Consider the following 17,812-nt stretch of genomic DNA (forward strand, 5'->3'; position numbering starts at 1 on the left):
ATTTTGCCAACCCACAGAAAATTCCTTTGATTTGTCATAGTGGAGAGCCATTTCCAGTGTACCCTGCTTCCCTTTGGCTTTACCAAATGGCCATCGTCATGGCATATCTCAAGAAGAAAGGGATCTACATCTTCCTGTATCTAGATGACTGGTTACTGAGGGGCAGATCCAGACAGGAACTCCATTTCTCATATCCGCTCCACCCTGCGTTTGTTCAACCCTCTGGTCTCATCCTAAACAATGGGAAGTCAACTTTGCTTCCCACTCAGAAAATGGAGTTCACTGGGGCCCAAATAGACTCTACGAATTTGAGAGCACTTCTGCTGACCGACAATTTTCAGGCATTTGCCACCTCTGCCTCAGTCTGCAATCTCAGCCTTCCATGACAGTTTGGATGTGCCTGGGGCTTTTGAACTGCATGTCCGCTTGCATGCAGGTGGTCCAGTTCACAAGGCTGCATCTTTGTCCTCTCCAAATGTGGCTCAGGACAGTTTACTGTCACTCTTCACTCCTTGGACAGATTTAGCCGTCCTTCACTGGTCCTGGATTCCTTACAGAGTGGACACTTCTTGAGAATGTTTGTTTGTCAGGGCATTCTTTTTGTCTGGCCCTTACCAACCAGGACTGTTGTCACCAGTGCCTCCCTGATGGGCAGGGGAGCACATCTGGGGTCGCTGAAAGTACAAGGTCTGTAGTCGGAGCAGGAGTCCTCTCTGCATATCAATGTGCTGGATCGTCAGGCCATTTACAATGCATGTCACGCTTTTCAGGCCCATATTAGGGGTGCAGTGGTTCATATTTACCAACAATACCACTGCAATGTATTATGTGAATAAGCAAGGAGAAGCACGCTCCAAAGTGCTCTGCCATGAAGAAATCAGGTTGAGGCAGTTTTGAATTGAGAAGAGTATCACTCCAATGGGTGACCACTTGGCCCAGGGTCCAGAATCATCTCACGGACCATCTCTGCAGGAATTATTTATTTATTTATTTATTTATTTATTTATTTATTTTTTTGGCTGAGTCACCAGTAGTCTCTGAAGACAGTATCCTCCACACTATCTTTGCAACCTGGAGTGTTCAGTGATCGACCTGTTTGCTATAAGGGAAACAGGAAATGTCACCTGGTCTGCTCTCGAGGGGGGCCTCAGACCAGGCTCCCTGTCCAATGCCTTGCATCTCAGCTTGCAAGCAGCTCTCTTCTGTGCTTTTTACCTAGTCATCCCACAGTTCATCCTCAAACTGAAGGCACATTGTATCCTCATTGCCCTCGTGTGGCTGAGGTAGTGCTGGTTTTCCAGTCTTGTGCTATCAGTTCAGCCTCCAATCCTTCTTCCTCTCCATCCCAACCTACTCACTCACCTTGTTCCCTGAATCTCTGTGTGGCTGCTGCATCGCAGAATGAGAAGGAAGAACGGAGTTTGGCACATGTTCAGCAGGTTCTGTTCAACAGTAAGAAGCCCTCTACAGGATGGCCTATTTGGCAAAATTTAAACTGTTTTCCATGCGGTCACTCACCCGCAGAAATCAACCAACGCTGGTTTCCATCCAGGACACCTTGGAGTACCTGCTGCACCTTCAGTTGTCTGTGGAATCTTAATGTGATACTGATGGGACGTCTGTTCAAGCCCCTAGCATCTTGTCCCTTTCTGTGTTTGTGTCAGAGAGCTTTTGTTCCTGGTAGTGATAACATTTGCAAGGGGAGTGTGTGAGTTGTAAGCTCTGATGGGAGGGCCTTCTTATACAGAATTTCCCAAAGACAAGGTGACTTTACGACCATATCCAAAATTTCTGTTTAAAGTGGTTTCTCAGTTTCATTTGAGAAATATGTATATTTACCTGTATTCTTTTCTAAACCACGTTCATCTCTGGAGGAGCAGCATCTCGATACATTACATGTCAAGCAATGTCTCGCTTTCTATCTGGTCAGGACTAAGCCGTTTTCGTGTTTCACCTCACCTCTTTGTGTCATATGCAGATCTTATGAAGGGTCAAGTTGTCTTCACAGACAATCTATCTAGCTGGATAACATCCTGTAACAAGACTCCATATGAAATAGCATCCGCTACACACCCTCAGCGGGTGCGAGCTCATTGTTAGAATGCAAGCAATGTAAATAGCATTCCTCAGTGATGTTTCCATATTGGACATTTGCAGGGCTGCTATGTGGTCATCTATACATGCATTTATGAGCCACTATGCCATTACTGCACATTAGAGTGGAGGCAACCTTTGGAAGGGCGGTTCTGCAATCCTTGTTTAGGTAGACTCTGAGCCCCAACTCATAAGAATATACATAAGAACCTAAGTATGGCCGTACTGGGTCAAACCAATGGTCCATCTAGCCCAGTATACAGTCTTCCGACAGTGGCCAATGCCAGGTGCTTCAGAGGGAATGAACAGAACAGGCACTCATTGAGTGATTCATCCCATTGTCCACTCCCAGCTTCTGGCAAACACTCAGAGCATAGCATTGCATCCTTGCCCATCCTGGCTAATAGATTCATCAGTGGCTATCTTCCATGAATTTATCTAGTTTTTTTTTTTTAAACCCAATTATACTTTTTGGCCTGCAAAACATCCTTTGGCAAGGAGTTCCATAGGTTGACTATGCGTTGTGTGGAAAAAATACTTCCTTTTGTTTGTTTAAACCTGCTGCCTATTTCATTGTGTGACCCTTAGTTCTTGTGTTGTAAGAGAGTAAATAACACTTCCTTATTTACTTTCTCCACATCAGTCATGATTTTATAGACCTCAATCATATCCTTCCTTAGTAGTCTCTTTTCCAAGCTGAAAAGTCCGTCTTTTTAATCTCTCCTCCTATGGAAGCTATTCCATACCCCTAATAATTTTAGTTGCCCTTCTCTGTACCTTTTCCAATTCCAATATGTATTTTTTGAGATAGGGCAACCCGATCTGCACACAGCATTCAAGATGTGGGTGTATCGTATATTTATATAGAAGCATTGATATTTTCTGTCTTATCTATCCCCTTCCTAATGGTTCCTAACATTGTTAGCTTTTTTGACTGTGCCTGCACATTAAGTTAGGAGTAGGCAAACTTTTTGGCCCGAGGGCCACATCAGGGTTATGAAACTGTATGGAGAGCCTGGACCTTGCCCCCTGACTGCCCCCCTCAGAAACCCTGACCCATCCAACCCCCTCCCACTGCTCCTTGTCCCCTAACTGCCCCACTGGGATCCCACCTCCTATCTAAGTCCTCCCTGCCCCAACCCCCCCGTTCCCTGCCCCCTGACTGCCCACCCCACCACCTCTGCCCCCCGGGACCCCTACCCCCTTGCCCAACCCCCCCACCATGCAGCTCAGAGTGGCAGGAGCGTGCAGCCTGGTCAGAGCCAGTCACACCTCCCAGAGCACTGGCGTCGCGTGGCGCTGAGGGGACAGTGGGGGATGGGCCGGGGGCTAGCCTCCTCTGCCAGGAGCTTAGGGGCCGGGCAGGATGGTCCCACGGGCCGGAATTTGCCCACCTCTGCAATAAGCGCACGTTTTCAGAGAACTATCCAAAATGAATCCAAGATCTCTTTGAGTGGTAAGAGCTAATTTTAGATCCCATCATTTTGTATGTATAGTTGAGATTGTTTTCCAACATGCATTACTTTGCATTTAACAACATTGAATTTCATCTGCCATTTTGTTGCCGAGTCACCCAGTGTTGTGAGATCCCTTTGTGACTCTTCACAGTCTGCTTTGGACTTTGAGTAATTTTGCACTGCCTGCAAATTTTGCCACCTCACTGTATACCCCTTTTTCCAGATAATTTATGAATATGTTGAACAGCACTGGTCCCAGTCCTGGGGGCCACCACTCTTTTCCTCCATACATTCTGAAAACTCTCCCATCCTTAGATTCCTACCTTTTTAACCAGTTATTCATCCTTGAGAACACCTTCCCTCTGATCCCATGACTACTTACTTTGTTTAAGAGCCTATGGTGAGGGTCTGGGACACACCTAGAAGTTTTGACATCAGCTTCAATTGCTCCATCCCTGGGAATCTGTGCGAACATAGAAAAATCTACTTGTCTGAAGTCTGACAAAGACTGTAGAATTTATAGGAGCAACCTTAGATTCAGTGAGGGCTTATCTCCCTGTGGACAGATTTCACACTGTGAGCTACCTGATAAATCAGGTTACACTCAACCTTTGCAAGTCAGTTAAGATTGGCCTTACTCTCCTTGGGCACATGTCATGTATTTACATGACATCAATCACCAGACTCCACCTCTGTTGCCTCTAGGCTTGGCTTTGAACAGTGTACATACACCAAGCGCACGCAGCATGAACAGCATAGCAATTGTTCTCATCAAGGAGAGGGCCTCACTGATTTGGTGAAAAGATCTCAGACAAGTATGAGAGGGTTGGATCTCAGAAACCCCCTTTGGGGCTGCCAACTACTTCTGTCCCTGCTTTCCCAGCTTGGGACTTCAGTGCCCAGCCTGGTTTCAGCCAGATCTGCTAGCCTGCTGCAAACCCAGACCCACGTCTGAACTACGTCCCCTAAGAGCTGTAGGCTTAAACTTAAAGCAGCTTACAGAAATATACCTGTCTTTAACACTCCACAAAACCTGGATTTGTGCTGGAAATGGCCCAACTTGATTATCATACACATTGTAAGGAGAGTGATCACTTTAGATAAGCTATTACCAGCAGGAGCGTGGGGTGGGGGGAGAGAAAACCTTTTGTAGTGGTAAACACCCATTTTTTCATGCTGTGTGTGTATAAAAAGATCTTCTATACTTTCCATAGTATGCATCCGATGAAGTGAGCTCTAGCTCACGAAAGCTTATGCTCAAATAAATTGGTGCCCCAAGGTACCCCTTTTCTTTTTGCGAATACAGACTCACACGGCTGCTACTCTGAAACCTAGGATTTAAGTGGTTTCAAGTAGTAGCAGACAGAACAAAGTGAATTACCAAGCAAAATAAAATAAACCACGCAAGTCTAAGCCTAGTACAGTAATAAAACTGAATACAGATAAAATCTCACCCTCAGAGATGTTTCAATAAGTTTCTTTCACAGACTGGACACCTTCCTAGTCTGGGCACAAAGTCTACAGCCCTCGTTCCAGCTCAGGTGGTAGCGAGGGGATTTCTCATGATGGCCGCCCTATTTGTTCTGTTCCACCCACTTATATATCTTTTGCATAAGGTGGGAATCCTTTGTCCCTCTGGGTTCCCACCCCTCCTTCTCAATGGAAAAGCACCAGGTTAAAGATGGATTCCAGTTCAGGTGACATGATCACATGTCACTGTAAGACTTCATTACCCACTTGCCAGCCCACAGGTATACAGGAAGACTCACAAGTAAAACGAAGCCAGGTACAGTCAACTGTCCTGGTTAATGGGAGCCACTAAGATTCCAAACCATCATTAATGACCCACACTTTGCATAACTACAATAGGACCTCAGTTATACTTCATATTTCTAGTTTCCGACACAAGAGTGATACATTTATACAAATAGGATGACCACACTCAGTAGATTATAAGCTTTGTAATGATACCTTAAAGAGACCTTTTGCATGAAGCATATTCCGGTTACATTATGTTCACACTCATTAGCATATTTTTATAAAATCATATAGAGTGCAACGCCACAAGGGTGTTCCTTTCCTATCCCCCACACTCACAAAGGCAATAATTGTAAACAACTCCTTGTGAGGCTGGAGAGCTCACATGGATGGCCACACAGCACAGGGCACCTGGCCATCCTGGGAAACCAGAATGTGCATAAATCTTCTGGAATTCAGAGCAGTCCAAGAAGCCAGCAAAGCATTCTTACTATTCATCCAATCTCCTATCCTCATAATATCAGACAATATACAATAACCATATTCTACATGAATAAGCAGGGAGAGGTGAGATCCATTTCCCTGTGTAGAAGCAGTCAACTTATGGAACTGGTGTACCATGAACCATACTACCCTTTCGGCAGTGTACTTTCCAGGAACCCAGAGTTTGCTGGCATACAGCCTAACACAGGAACGGGCAAACTTTTTGGCCCGAGGGCCACATTGGTTTTCCAAAATTGTATGGAGGGCTGGTTAGGGGAGGCTGTGCCTCCCTAAATAGTCAGGCATGGCCCGGTCCCCGACCCCTATCCAACCTCCCCTGCTTCTTGCCCCCTGATGGCTCCCCCAGGACTCCTGCCCTATCCAACTCCTTCCCTGTCACCCGACAGCCCCCGCAGGACCCCTCCCCATCAACCCCTCCCTGTCCCCCTGACCGCCCCTAGCCCCCACACCCGACTGCCCCCTGCCACCCCATCCAACCTCTCCTCTCATCCCTGACTGTCTCCCCGGGATCCCTGCCCCATCCAACCACCCCTTCTCCCTGTCCCCTGACTAGCCCCGGAACCCCTGTCCCTGACTGCCCCCCCCCGCCCCATCCAACCCCACCTCTCCTTCCTGACTGCTCCCCTGGGACCCCTTCCCCCATTCAACCCTCCTGTTCCCTACCTGCAGACCACCCAACCCCTTTCCACACCCCCACCCCCTGACCACCACCCCGAACTCCCCTGCTCTCTGCCCCCTTACCACGCTGCCTGGAGCGCCGGTGGCTGGTGGCACTACAGCTGCACCTCCCAGAGCACCAGGACAGGCAGCCGCGCTGCCCAGCCGGAGACAGCCACGCCACCGCGCAGCACAGAGCACCGGCTCAGGCCACAGCTCTGTAGTTGCACTGCCTAGCAAGAGCTCGCAGCCCCGCCGCCCAGAGCATTGCACCGGCAGTGCAATGAGCTGAGGCTGCGAGGGAGGGGCTAGCTCCGAGCCCAGGGGCCAGGCAGGAAGGTCCCATGGGCCAGAAGTGGCCCACGGGCTGTAGTTTGTCCACCTCTGGCCTAACAGGTACTTTGCTGGCAATCACAAGTGGGAGTTACATGATTTAGCATCTTCATTCAGTGGCGAACCTCCACCTGGGGGACCTGTTCTTTGATATGTGTGTGTTCGCTATCTGTATTCCATTACCCACCCTCCTTCCTGTCCGCTTCAGATCATGTCTGATTTGTAGTTAGAGAAGGAACTGGAGAAGCATTTGGTCTGCATTATCCCTTAGACCCTCGGTGCAAACCATGAGGAGTTTGAGGGTGCAGGTGCAAGCTAACAGACACGACTTGCAAGAATTATCCAGTCTCAGGTGCATGCATATCCAGAGTGGGATACACTCAAAGTGGAATGCAGATAGGGAACGCTTTTCTCTAAGAACTCCAGTTACAAAGGGTGACTAACTTCCCTTGGTAGCCTTTGATTCAGTCCGTCAACTTAATGTATGGGTAATAGACTGTAGCCTCATTTCTGCATTTCTTGGGGAAATTATCAGAGCTTTGTTCTAGAAAGTTAAAATTAATGTTCTTACACATAAAATAAACTATACCCTTTAAGTCTAAAATAAGTAACTTTAGAATCATAGAATATCAGGGTTGGAAGGGACCTCAGGAGGTCATCTAGTCCAACCCCCTGCTCAAAGCAGGACCGATCCCCAATTAAATCATCCCAGCCAGGGCTTTGTCAAGCCTGACCTTAAAAACTTCTAAGGAAGGAGATTCCACCATCTCCCTAGGTAATGCATTCCAGTGTTTCACCACCCTCCTAGTGAAAAAGTTTTTCCTAGTATCCAACTTATATCTCCCCAACTGCAACTTGAGACCATTACTCCTTGTACTCATTGTTTACATTAATGAAAATACAAAAATTTCAGAGAGCATGGTGTGTGCCTCCTGTGTACAGGCTACAGCAGCTCTGAACAAAACAGACATGACAGATATCTTATTAGGAATGTAAAGATGAAGTATACAGAAAATGTTACATACAGTACATCTTGTAAGAGCTAGCACTTACATGAAATACCAAACACAGGGCAATGTCCTGCAGTTCTTACCCATATTAGATGTTGTTGATGTCATCAGCTCCCTTTGCTCATGACCTGTCAGGTAAGTGAGAGGAAATGACTTTCAAATAAGTTGTCTTACAATCTATTTATAATGGAAGTCTATCCATATATTCTGTTTTAGCTTGGGCTATATAATGCACTTTTAAATTTATTTTTAAGAAGCATTTCAGTACACTTCTAGTAGTTTTATAAGAGAAATCAGACTTTCAAGGCTGATTTTAAATTATTTAATATACCTTAACAATTATTCAGTGCAATAGTCCCTAGAAAAGGTGTTTTCAAACTTTTCCCCACTTGAGACCCCAAAACCTGGTGCCACTTCTTATGATCCAGTCTCTCAATCCCTTGTGGTCACAGGAGAAAATGGTGGCTGATTTGGGGAAAAGGGCGCTAGATGGAGTGAGTTTCTACTGGCTGTAGTGCGGATCATGAGGCAAGTGCTGGCTGGGTTGGGGATTCGTCTTCTGCTTGGGAGGCCACAAGTATTTGAGTTTGCTATTAGGGTTGCCAACAATTCAGTGTCTTGTCGTTGCCAATCACATTAGCTGAGCAGTGAAACTTGGTAGTGAATTTTCTGTTTCTGTATTAATGTGAAATGTTGACAATATAGCAGTATTACCAGGTTAGAAATGTGAGCTTAATTTGATGCGGTATCAAGTCTACCCACAGGCATAAGCCTTTGTTATTACATCTAAACATTTTTAACTCCTTAGGGAAGGATTTTTGTAAAGTGGGAATACATTGTTCAGGACAGACTTTCCGCATGAAAAGTTATGTTGAAATGTGATTACGATACAGACGAGTAAATGGAAAATCAAAGAGACTTGTAGAAATTTGATCTCTCCTTGGTCTACTTGCCACGTACTAACGTAAGTTTAATCAAAAGGCACCTGCTTCAATGTTCATGCTAGGAACCATTGTCACCAAAGGCAACTTCTTGGCAGTGCTGATTCCTGCTCTATAGCCAGCTGACTATACGTGCTGATATTATAGTATCTAAATTACATCTAACAGCTAGACTAATTTATTTTGATCTAAAGTAGGATATTAACAACGATGGGCAAATTCCTGAGAGTAGACTGCTATTAATGGATGCAACAGTATTAAATAAACATGACTCTTGCTCTTTAAAACAGATACTGCCAAGGGAGGAAGAGTTACATGTGAAACAGGCACCCTGAACCAAAATTTTCAAATATGGTATGTTGGTTTTGAAAAGCAAGTGATGACCAAGGAAGATCAGAAAACATTTTTCCTCTACTAGGGTTGCTGCAAACAAATCTGGGTCTTCAGCCAGACCCAGCCTATCACCTCCAACTTCTACTGGCTCCAAATTACTATGCCATAGCTCAGGGTGGAGGGTTTTCAGAACTGGTGAAGAGGGGTGGCTTAGAGGAATCAGTAGGCTTTCCATTAAACAAAAGGAGAGGAAAACTTGTGATATGTCCTGCTTGAGACAAAGGGTGAGGTATTCTGACATTTCGGTAGTCCTAAACTATGAACTCGACAGAGTTCTCAGCTAGTATGCATCAGTGTGTGCTCCATATTTCTTGGAACTAGAGTGTGTGCAGTAAACATACTAGCACCACAACCTGTCTGTCCAGCGGGATCACTTGTCTGGTGAAGCCCCCTTGCAGCTCATTGTTTGGCAGCTTGTCTCGACCATTCCTGCTTCCCTCGCCGAAAATCCGCCATGGTGAATCTTTGTTAGTTTGAAGCATCAGCAGCCAGCATGAATGAGAACCTCAAAGCATACAGGAAAAAATGCAAAATCTCAGAGGGTGGATTTTTTTACTCTAATTACTCCTCTCTCTACTTCTATAGGCAAAAGTCCTCAGTGGTGAATCTTTCTTAGTTTAAAGCACCTTAATTTTTCATTTATCCATTTAACACTTGTATTTAACATTAAAGAACCAGTAAATTCCATCCTCTCTTAATTTTCATAATTAAAAGTCTTGTATTAGCATTTTATAACCACAACTACTGATGCAGGAAAAATGTTTGGTATCCTGCTGGCTAACCACAGTTCAGAGTTCAAAATATTTGTTGTGGGAGCTAGAAAAAGACAGCACTAGTGTTGTAGTTCAGTAGAGCATAGAAGAACTGTTAATTTTCTCTTACGCTATGTCCTAACAGTAGCTAGTTTTAATATTTACAAGCCATGCTAAAGAAAAAGTATGAAAAGCAGCAAGAGCTGAATAGAAATCCCAACTGCAAGGAGTAAAGAAACTGACCAGATTGATTCAAGGTGCAGCTATCTCCCACTAAAGAACTTTTGCAAGCTGTAATTTTATCCACATTTCATGACTGGCAAATTTGTGGGATTCACATTTTGCAAGAAAAAGGGAACAGCAGCCAAAGCCCGGTGGGGGCTGCTGTGAAATCACATTTGGGTAATGAGCAATCATCCACTACAAGGCAGTATTCTACCCTTGTTAACACATCCAGCTGAACTCTCTTCTTATCTTTATTTCTCATCTCCTTTAAATAAGATATACAAAGCAAGCCTTTACTATCCAGGCGCTTCTCACTTAGCTAAGGGCTTCCTCTCTGTTTATGCAGTCACATAGATTCTCTGCACCCATGCCCTGGCACAGAATCTAAAACAGGTGATCTCTAAGAGGAAATCCAATAGCTATTTAGAGGACAGACTTGCGGGAAGCAGGGGGAGGGCGGGAGAGAGTTTCTTTCCTGAACACAATAACAAAGTTAAATTTAAGATAAAGTCTACAATGATATTTGAATCCAAGTAGAGGTACTTGATGGTGGAATGCTAATGAGAGAGAGCTGCCCTTACTAAACAGGCACTGGAGCTCAGCAAAGTTAAAATGTTCTTTGTTTTGTCATTTGTTAACTTCTCAAGCCTGAGAGATTTAGCACCTGGTATATAGATACCAGTATGGAAAAGGAATGTGATAGAGAATTACAGGCAGAAATTTCTTGTTAATTGGTTTCAGAGTAGCAGCCATGTTAGTCTGTATCCGCAAAAAGAAAAGGAGGACTTGTGGCACCTTAGAGACTAACCAATTTATTTGAGCATAAGCTTTCATGAGCTACAGCATCCGATGAAGTGAGCTGTAGCTCACGAAAGCTTATGCTCAAATAAATTTGTTAGTCTCTAAGGTGCCACAAGTACTCCTTTTCTTTTTACCTTCAAATAGTAAATCAAGGAGGTCTATAGACATAGGTGTCACTACTTCTTTGAGTGATGATCCCAACATGCATGCCACGCACGGAACGCACATGCCTACCCTGTGCCTGAGTCTAGAATTTTTTTTTAAATTTTTACAAGTACTGCCCATGGGAGGTGGCACAAGACAGGAGGTCCAGAAGATCAGGGTTCTGACCTTCGACCAGATAAGACTGGCGAAGAAATAGGTGCCACCCTATGCCATGGGGCCCTCCTTTGTCAGTTGATCCATTCTACTGGCAATATTGGGGACAGTGGGAGCCCTACCCTAAACACCCAGGATTGGTGCAGGAGTCCTACATGCCATTGCCTAGACACTCAAAATGGGCCCTGTCAGAATATTCAGAACAGCAAGGTGAGCCTGATCCACTAGTTCTGGGAGAAAAAAACGAGGAGTACTTGTGGCACCTTAGAGACTAACAAATGTGGGCTTTCGTGGGCTAAAACTCACTTCATCAGATGCATGCAGTGGAAAATACAGTAAGAAGATATATATATACACATACATACATACACACACCATGAAAAAATGGGTGTTGCCATGCCAACTGTAACGAGACCAATTAATTAAGGTGGGCTATTATCAGCAGGAGAAAAAAAACCTTTTGTAGTGATAATCAGGATGGACCACTTCAAACAGTTGACAAGAAGGTGTGAGTAACAGTAGGGGGGGAAATTAGCAAGGGGAAATAGTTTTACTTTGTGTAATGACCCATCCACTCCCAGTCTTTATTCAAGCCTAATTTAATGGTGTCCAGTTTGCAAATTAATTCCAATTCTGCAATTTCTCGTTGGAGTCTGTTTTTGAAGTTTTTTTGTTGGAGAATTGTGACTTTTAGGTCTGAAATTGAGTGACCAGGGAGGTTGAAGTGTTCGCCGACTGGTTTTTGAATGTTATAATTCTTGATGTCTGATTTGTGTCCGTTTATTCTTTTGTGCAAAGATTGTCTGTCTGGTTTGGCCAATGTACATGGCAGAGGGGCATTTTTGGCACATGATGGCATATCACATCGGTAGATGTGCAGGTGAACGAGCCTCTTATGGTGTGGCTGATGTGATTAGGTCCTATGATGGTGTCCCTTGAATAGATATGTGAACAGAGATGGCAACGGGCTTTGTTGCAAGGATAGGTTCCTGGGTTAGTGTTTTTGTTGTGTGGTATGTGGTTGCTGGAGAGTATTTGCTTCAGGTTGTCTTGCTTACAGGCTGTCTGTAAGCAAGGACTGGCCTGTCTCCCAAGATCTGTGAGAGTGATGGGTCGTCCTTCAGGATAGGTTGTAGATCGTTGATGATGTGCTGGAGAGGTTTAAGTTGGGGGCTGAAGGTGACGGCTAGTGGCATTCTGTTACTTTCTTTGTTGGGCCTGTTCTGGAGTGGGTGACTTCTGGGTATTCTTCTGGCTCTGTCAATCTGTTTCTTCACTTCAGCAGGTGGGTATTGTAGTTTTAAGAATGCTTGATAGAGATCTTGTAGGTGTTTGTCTCTGTCTGAGGGATTGGAGCAAATGCGGTTGTATCGTAGAGCTTGGCTGTAGACGATGGATTGTGTGGTGTGGTCTGGGTGAAAGCTGGAGGCATGTAGGTAGGAATAGCGGTCAGTAGGTTTCCAGTATAGGGTGGTGTTTATGTCACCATCGCTTATTAGCACTGTAGTGTCCAGGAAGTGGATCTCTTGTGTGGACTGGTCCAGGCTGAGGTAGATAGTGGGAAAGAAATTGTTGAAATCATGGTGGAATTCCTCAAGGCATGGGTCCAGATGATGAAGATGTCATCAATGTAGCGTAAGTAGAGTAGGGGTGTTAGGGGACGAGAACTGAGGAAGCGTTGTTTTAAGTCAGCCATAAAAATGTTGGCATATTGTGGGGCCATGCGGGTACCCATAGCAGTGCTGCTGACTTGAAGGTATACATTGTCCCCAAATGTGAAATAGTGGTGGTTGGGAGCAGTCTCATTGTCTTCACCAGATGAGGCGGTTACTCCATCTTCTGTCTCTGCCAAATGACTTTAAACAAAATCAAGAGCTCATGCACAGAGTCACTTCAGAACTACAGATTGAGCTTGAGGAAGTCTAGGAGCCTCAGCACAGCTTACTAGACATTCTGTGGCTTTCCAGTAGCAATCCAGTGGCCTTCCGCATCAACATCATGGACACAGTAAAGACAGTTTGGCGCATACCTGTTTTTTGTGCTCCTGCCCCAAGAGGGTCAAGAAGAGTTATTTTGTTGCATCAAAAACTTTCTGCCCTTGGTTCTCTTACCCACCACCCTAACTCTTTGGTGGTACAGGCAGCTACAGAATGGTCCAAGCAACAGCACCCAAAGACTACTCCCTCTGATAAGGGGCACAAGTGACTTGACTTTCAAGGGACAACAGCCTTCTCTTCTACTTCCCTGCAGTTCAGAATCTCAAATTATCAGGCCCTCTTGGCCAAATATGATTTTACAAATTATAATAAGTTGTTGGAATTTAAGGACAAGCACCCTGAGGAGGCTAGGGCCTGCTTCCAGGCCTTAGAGGATGAGGGCAGATTGGTGGCCAAAACTTCCCTCCTAGCTGCGGTGGATCTGGCAGATACTGCTTTTAGAGGGATGGCTAAGGTCACTGCTATGAGGAGACACTTGTGTTTACAATCTTCAGGTTTACCTACAGAGGTGCAAAGTACCATGCAAGATCTGCCCTTTGATACTATCAACCTATTACACAAGAAGACAGATGAGTCTCTTCACTCCTCAAAGACTTGAAAACAATGCTTCATTCACTGAGCATTTATGCCCCTGCCTCGAACAGAAAACGCCATAGAAAGGGGTATAGAGCAAGACTGCTGCCTCGGCCATTTTACCACCACCATCCTCAGGAGCCACCACACAACGCTCTAACCCCAAACAAAGAGGTTTTTCAGACAGAACTGTAAAGACCCGCATCTCTTTATTGATGCTTCTTCATTCCCCTCCTCTGATATATACAAGAACATCTGGATGACCTTGACAACTTGAGTAATAGAAATGGGTTGAAATTTAATAGTGCAAAATGGAAGGTAATGCACTTAGGGACTAACAACAAGAATTTTTGCTATAAGCTGAGGATTTATCAGTTGAAAGTTATAGAGGAGGAGAAAAACCTGGGTATATTCGTTGAACATAAAGATGAGTATGAGCTGTCAACACAATGCAGCCATGAAAAAGGCTAATGCAGTCCTAGGATGCATCAGGTGAGGTATTAAGAGTAAAGGCAGGGAAGTACCATTATACAAGGCACTGGTGAGACCACATCTGGAATACTGTGTGCAGTTCTGGTCTCCCATGTGTAAGAAAGAGGAATTCAAACTGGAACAGGTGCAGAGAAGGGCTACTAGGATGATCAAAGGAACGGAAAACCTACCTTATGAGAGGCGAATCAAAGAGCTTTGCTTGTTTAGCCTAACCAAAAGAAGGCTGAAGGGAGATATGATTGCTCTCTACAAATATATCAGAGGGATAAATACCAGGAACGGAGAGGAGTTATTTCAGTTCAGCGCCGATGTGTACACAAGAACAAATGGATATAAACTGGCCACCAACACATTTAGGTTTGAAATTGGATGAGGGTTTCTAACCATCAGAGAAGTGAATTTCTGGAATAGCCGTCCCAGGGAAGCAGTAGGGGCCAAAAACCTAACTGGCTTCAAGACTGAGCTTGGTAAGTTTATGGAGGTGATGGTATGTTAAGACTCCCTACAATGACACGTAGCCAATCTGTGACTGCTAGTAGCAAATATCTTGAACAGCTGGTGGCAGGACACAAGATGGGGAGGGCTCTGAGTTACTACAGAGAATTGTTTTCCAGGTGTCTGGCTGCTGGGCCTTCCCCACCTATTCAGGGTCTAACTGACTGCCGTATTTGGGGTTGGGAAGGAATTTTCCCTGGGTCAGATTGGCAGAGAATCCTGGTGGGGAGGGGTTTCACCTTCCTCTGCAGTACAGGGCTCGGGTCACTTGCAGGTTTAAACTAATGTAAATGGTCGATTCTCTGTAACGTGAAGTCTTTAAATCATGATTTGCGGACTTTAATAACTCAGTCAGAGGTTATGGGTCTCTTACAGGAGAGGGTTGGTGAAGTTCTGTGGCCTACAATGTGTAGGTGTTCAGACTTGAAGGCCAGAAGGGGCCATTATGATCATCAAGTCTATATGGAGGCTGCTTTATCCAATTTGCCAAAAATGGAGGGCCATAGTTAGAGACAAATGGGTCTTACAGATTACTTATGGTAGCTATCTGATGGAGTTTCTGATGCCTCCTACCCACAAACCTCCTTCCTAGTTCCTTTTCAGGGACCAGTCTGATGAGATTCTACAACAAGAGATGAACTCCCTTCTCCTCCGGGGAGCCGTAGAAAGGCTGCCTAGGATGGGCTGAGTGTGCTGGAGGGGCAGGTGCAGTAGGAGGACACAAAGCAGTATCTGTAGGCCCACGCCTGTGCAAAGCAGTGCTTCATGCAAGGAGGTGTGGACAGGCCACCACTGCCTGCAGCTTGAGATGGAGTGATTACATGTCTGCTATTTCTCAGCTTCCTGCCTTTCTTAACATAGTGATTTATAGTTTTTCCTCTATTTGTTTAGTTATCTATTTCTTTTTCTTTCAGTCCTCTGTTTTTGGTTCATGGAGTGTGTAATGCTTTCCTTTGGGAACCCAAAACCATAAGCTATTGTTACACCTCTCTACCTTAGCAAGAAAGCTTTGCTGGAGATTAGACAGTAAGACAGCTCCCTCCCGCACCAGTCTCTCCACCTCACCAGCAAAGTCCTTAAGATCCTGTTACCTGCCAAGCAAGGTTAAGACAGGTAATCAGTGAACCTCAGTTCCTGAGTTCCACAGGGACTTCACTCTGTAGCATCCAGCCCTTCTCACTGGGCCCTCACAGAAATTAATTTTGAGCAAGCTCTGTCTTTGCCTAAACCAGTTTCTCACTTACATCAAGCTACTATCATCTCCTGCCCTCCACCCACGAGGCTCCAACATTTACAAAATCAGAGAGTGTTGTCCCCATTTTCCCCTAAGTTATAGATAAGCAGAATGGGAAATATAAGGGGAACAAAATAGAAAAAGTCCCTTGGCATTGCCTCAAGAGCCAGGAATACCTCTTGGGGGTTCAGACTCTGCTGTGTCCCCGATGTGCTCACTAGGCTCTTCCCCAGCTTAATTGCTTTGTTTTCCTTATATGTAAATGTAATTTCATTGGCTATGGTTTACAACCCTTGACACAGACAGGTAAATCCACATTCCTTTGTCTAAGGCACGCTTGTTTGTTCACTGCCTCCAAAACACACTTTAAGAACATATTTCTGGAGTGTGTGCACACACAGTTCTCTTTACACAACCCATACATACTTCAAACAATGATATTCATGCCCAGTGTGTCACCAGGTTTTATATGATACCTTACAAGGGGGTTTGTCAATTTCTTTCATTAGCTCAATCTTCCACCAGGGAATTGGGAGTAGGGTGGGACAAGAAGCACAATTTTCCCTGGGAGACACTCGTGTTTACAATCTTCAGGTTTCCCTAGAGAGGTGCAAAGTACCATCCAAGATCTGCCCTTCGATACTATCAACCTATTACACAAGAAGATGGATGAGTCTCCTCACTGAAAATTGCCCTACCAATCAACAAGGCTCTGTTATCACCTGCTTGCAGTCTGGTAAACACATGCCTCTAGCCAGCCCACCTGTAAGCAAGCAGATAAAAACACTATATTCCAGCCCAGAGAATAGAGCACTCCTTATAAGACGCTGTCTAGCTAAATATTCTGACAGCACCCTCCAATGGAGCTTAGTCCACATCTATAGCTTTACTGAAAGATGTTCCCATGACAGAAATTTGTAGGCCTGCAACTTGGTCTTCTATTCATACCTTTGCCATGCATTATATCATCTTACCTGCTTGCCAGGATGATGCTACCTTTAACGTCACAGTCCTTCAAAACCATCTTGGACTTGCCTCCTCAGCATCCACCTCCTTGTTGAGTTAGTGGTTGAGCGGTAGAGCGCCCATAGGGACAGACATTTGAAGAAGTAGAGGTAACCTTACAGCAACTTGAGTTCTTTGAGATGTTTTGCCCCTATAGGTACACTCTAGCCAGCGGTGTCACTTGGGATACCAAGGGTAAAGTCTAAATGTTGACATCCTTTCATCTACGAGAGACGTTGGGAATTGCAGCCTGTGATGTAGATGGTTTGCAATGTCTCATGTGACTGAATAGTCTGTTTCCCCACATTTTATCAAATTGTGTCAGCTGTATGAAATAACTGGAATGGGGTCTGATACGGAGGGCCAGAAGGTGGAGTTTAGGGGCTGGATATCTAGGGGTGTGGAGTGGGGTTGAGCGATTTGGGGGGTGGAGACCCTACCACTGAGGCGAGACAGCAGTAGGGCAACTGTTTAGGAGCTGGCTGGGTCAAGGGGGAAGGGCCTTACTGGATCCAATCCTAAAACATGAAGTTTAATTGGGGGGTGGGATTGTCACTTTTTTGCACCATCCACCCTACTATGCACAGGTGCCCCCACGGACCCAGGCTGGACCCTTTGCTCCAGCAGATGCCTGGTATTGAGTCAGCCTGGCCCCACCTCATTCTGCCTCAGGTGTTACTAGGAGATGGTGACAGAGTTCAGGCTTCTGTGCAGGCTCTGCAGTTAAAAAAAAAAAAAAAAAAAGGGCCTGGCAGAGGCAATGCTGTTCCCAA

At 45.1% G+C, this 17,812-nt stretch overlaps 1 long non-coding RNA gene across 1 annotated transcript; it reads right to left on the bottom strand.

Annotated features, from left to right (window-relative positions):
* Positions 1 to 3,936: 3,936 nt before the first annotated feature.
* Positions 3,937 to 9,895, bottom strand: LOC141995086 (uncharacterized). Its single transcript, XR_012641258.1, has 3 exons — positions 9,501 to 9,895; positions 7,897 to 7,941; positions 3,937 to 4,014 (listed from the first exon to the last, which is right to left on the bottom strand). It is a non-coding gene; the product is annotated as an uncharacterized LOC141995086 (long non-coding RNA).
* Between the last annotated feature and the right edge of the window lie 7,917 nt (positions 9,896 to 17,812).

The sequence above is a fragment of the Natator depressus genome, chromosome 1 (genome assembly GCF_965152275.1).
Source record: "Natator depressus isolate rNatDep1 chromosome 1, rNatDep2.hap1, whole genome shotgun sequence".
Classification (NCBI taxonomy): Eukaryota; Metazoa; Chordata; order Testudines; family Cheloniidae; genus Natator; species Natator depressus.